Source organism: Oncorhynchus masou, chromosome 16 (assembly GCF_036934945.1).
Source record: "Oncorhynchus masou masou isolate Uvic2021 chromosome 16, UVic_Omas_1.1, whole genome shotgun sequence".
NCBI lineage: Eukaryota > Metazoa > Chordata > Actinopteri > Salmoniformes > Salmonidae > Oncorhynchus > Oncorhynchus masou.
Genome location: NC_088227.1, coordinates 30,270,760 through 30,275,189, shown reverse-complemented (window position 1 = coordinate 30,275,189; position 4,430 = coordinate 30,270,760).

Sequence of the window (4,430 nt, the reverse complement as noted above, 5' to 3'; positions counted from 1 at the left end):
ACATACCAGAAGGAGTTTGATGACATACCAGGACTTTGATGACATACCAGAAGGACTTTGATGACATACCAGAAGGACTTTGATGACATACCAGAAGGACTTTGATGACATACCAGAAGGCCTTTTATGACATACCAGAAGGAGTTTAATGACATACCAGAAGGACTTTGATGACATACCTGAAGGACTTTGATGACATACCAGAAGGAGTTTGATGACATACCAGAAGGACTTTGATGACATACCAGAAGTAGTTTGATGACATACCAGAAGGACTTTGATGACATACCAGAAGGACTTTGATGACATAACAGAAGGACTTTGATGACATACCAGAAGGACTTTGATGACATACCAGAAGGAGTTTGATGACATAACAGGACTTTGATGACATACCAGAAGGACTTTGATGACATACCAGAAGGACTTTGATGACATACCAGAAGGACTTTGATGACATACCTGAAGGACTTTGATGACATACCAGAAGGAGTTTGATGACATACCAGAAGGACTTTGATGACATACCTGAAGGACTTTGATGACATACCAGAAGGAGTTTGATGACATACCAGAAGGACTTTGATGACATACCAGAAGTAGTTTGATGACATACCAGAAGGACTTTGATGACATACCAAAGGACTTTGATGACATACCAGAAGGAGTTTGATGACATAGCAGAAGGACTTTGATGACATAGCAGAAGGACTTTGATGACATACCAGGACTTTGATGACATACCAGAAGGCCTTTTATGACATACCAGAAGGACTTTGATGACATACCAGAAGGACTTTGATGACATACCAGAAGGAGTTTGATGACATACCAGAAGGACTTTGATGACATACCTGAAGGACTTTGATGACATACCTGAAGGACTTTGATGACATATCAGAAGGACTTTGATGACATACCAGAAGGACTTTGATGACATACCAGAAGGACTTTGATGACATACCAGAAGGAGTTTGATGACATACCAGAAGGACTTTGATGACATACCAGAAGGACTTTGATGACATAACAGAAGGACTTTGATGACATACCAAAAGGACTTTGATGACATACCAGAAGGAGTTTGATGACATACCAGGACTTTGATGACATACCAGAAGGACTTTGATGACATACCAGAAGGAGTTTGATGACTTACCAGAAGGACTTTGATGACATACCTGAAGGACTTTGATGACATACCTGAAGGACTTTGATGACATACCTGAAGGACTTTGATGACATACCTGAAGGACTTTGATGACATACCAGAAGGAGTTTGATGACATACCAGAAGGACTTTGATGACATACCAGAAGGAGTTTGATCCCAGTTGGCAACCCAACCTAACCCTAGCATAGCCACAGGTGATGCCTCAGCCTTAGAGTCAGTCTCTGACCTTGTGGAGGCCAAACATACACCCTTACAGACATAGTGGCACACCATGGCCCGGTTTTTCCCTTTATTTGACTAGGCATGTCAGTTAAGAACAAATTCTTATTTTCAATGATGGCCTAGGAACAGTGGGTTAACTGCCTTGTTCAGAGGCAGAACGACAGATTATTACCTTGTCAGCTCGGGATTCAATCTTGCAACCTTTCGGTTACAAGTCCAACGCTCTAACCACAGTGAGGTGTATAGTGATTGTCAACACAGTCATTTATGGTGATGAATAGATACCATTTTAATTTCCTCACTTGTATTTGAAAACTTCAGGAACTTTGTGAAAAGCACTGACCTCCTGTGGCAGAAAGCAGACATTTCTCTGCCGAAGGGGAACAGTCCCTGAGTTGAAGCTATCAGTGAATTTCAATGTCTCTCTCTCTCTCTCCCTCTCTGTCTCTCTCTCACACAATGCACCTGCGCTCGCACTCACACACACACACACAGCGAGGGCAAGAGGGAGGAAGTTTGTCTAAAGTGTAGTAGTTAGCAGTAGTCAGCTAAAGTAAACACAATTGTATTGACCCAATGTGACTAAGATTCAGACATTACAGAAATGAGTGAGCACTTACAAATATTTCACAAAAAGTAAAAGGTAGGCCTTCATTTTTTGTAAAATATAGATGGTGGAACTGACCAACAAAATGCATTACTTCTTTGATTACATGAATTTTAATCAGAAATCTATTACATGTCCAATGCATGCTGCCTGCCATCCTGAGTGAATTGGACCAATATCCTGGAATTGGCTTTAGGTTACCTGTAATTAAAGAATGGCTGACTAGGCCGCATCCAAGATGACATCTTGCAACTAGTGAGGTCTGGCTACCCGACAACCTACCTGCTCAACCCCATTCCCTCCTCTCTTCTCCAGACCTGGAGACCTTTTCCCGCTCCTCACTTTCCTAATCAATTCATCCCTGACCACTGGCTGGGTTGCCTCTGACTTCAAAATGGCCCGAGTTGCTTCCCTCCTCAAGAAACCAACACTCGACTCATCTGACGTCAAAAACTATAGACCTGTATCCCTTCTTTCTTTTCTTTCCAAAACACTTGAGGGTGCTGTCTCTGATCAACTTTCCCGTTATCTCTCTCAGAACAATCTTTTTGACCCTAACTAGTCAGGCTTCAAGATGGGTGACTCAACCGAGACTGCTCTTGTCTGTGTCGCAGAGGCTCTCCACACTGCCAAAGCTGACTCTCTCTCCTTTGTTCTCCTCCTCTTTAATCTATCCACTGCCTTTGACAATTATCAAAGGCACTTATCAAAGCCTTTGACAATTATCAGATCCTCCTCTCCACCCTCTCAGGGCTGGACATCTCAGGTTCTGCACACTCTTGGTTGTATCCTACCTGGCAGGCCGCTCCTACCAGGAGACGTGGAGACGATCAGACTCTGCACCACGTACTCTCAGTACTGATGTCCGCCAGGGCTCGGTTCTAGACCCTCTCATCTTCTCTCTGCACACCAAGTCACTCGGCTCTACATGGTCTCTCCTATCATTGCTATGCGGAGGATACTACTTTTCTCCTTCCCCCCTTCTGACACTCAGGTGGCGACACGTATCTCTGCGTGCCTGGAAGATATATCAACTTGGATGTCGGCCCACCACCTCAAGCTCAACCTCGACAAGATGGAGCTGCTCTTCCCCCCGGGGAAGGCCTGCCCATTCAAAGACCTCTCCATCACGGTTGACACCTCCACAGTGTCGCCCTCCCAGAGTGCAAAGAACCTTGGCGTAACCCTGGACTACACCCTGTCATTCTCTGCAAACATCAAAGCAGTGACTCGCTCCTGCAGGTTCATGCTGTACAACATCCATAGAGTATGATCCTACATTACACAGTAAGTGGTGCAGGTCCTAATCCAGGCACTTGTCCTCTCCTGTCTGGACTACTGCAACTCGCTGTTGGCTAGGCTCCCCGCCTGTGCCATCAAACCCCTGCAATTTATCTAGAATGATGCAGCCCGCCTGGTTTTCAACCTTCCCAAGTTCTCTCATGTCACCCCGCTCTTCCGCACACTCCACTGGCTTCCAGTCGAAATTCGCATCCACTACAAAACCATGGTGCTTACCTAAGGAGCAGCAAGAGGAACTGCCCCTCCGTACCTTCAGGCTATGCTCAAACCCTACATCCCAACCAGAGCACTCCATTCTGCCACATCAGGTTTCTTGGCCCTCCCGTTTAGCCCAGTCCAAGCAATTCCTTATCCTGGTACCCCAATGGTGGAATCAGCATCCCCCTGAAGCTAGGAAAGCAGTCCCTGCCAATCTTGTGAAAACATACCTCTTCAAACAGTATTTTAAATAATCCATCCTCCTTCTCGCCTCGACCCCCCCCCCCCCCCCTACTTTATTGAGGCAAAATGTACTTTCTTTGCCTGTGATATGTGATTGTCCCACCTAGCTATTTTAAAATTAATACACTAACTCTAAATCGCTCTGGATTAGAGCATCTGCTAAATGACTAAAATGTAAATGAAATCCAAACGAAATCGAAATAGTAAATTAGAGAAGTAGGCAAACTGTTTCATTACGTCGGACTTTATAATGACTGGCACCGGAGACATTGAACAATTGTTCACGCGTTTCTGTAAATTTTTTAAAAATTTGAAAATAAGAATGTCCCATGGTGTAAATTGGCTTTGGCTACAAAGCGAGTGTTTTTCCTCCAGAATTTGAAACCGCCTTTTTATTTTACATAACAGTCAGTAGCAAGCGTATCATCAAGACCTCATCACTCTAAATGGTTTCAAAGGGAGATTGTGGTAACTGAATATTTTTCATAAAACACAAAATTGTATTTCAGTATTATTCCCACACAGTATTTCTTATTTATAATAATACATATGCATTTTTTTATTGTGGTCGTATAGGGACTGTATTATATATATTTATAATATAGAGATGTTCATTGTCCTTCCCTGTAAAAAAAAATGGCTCAGTCGACTCCCTGCCGCGAGATGTTTTTGTACTCTGCTACAG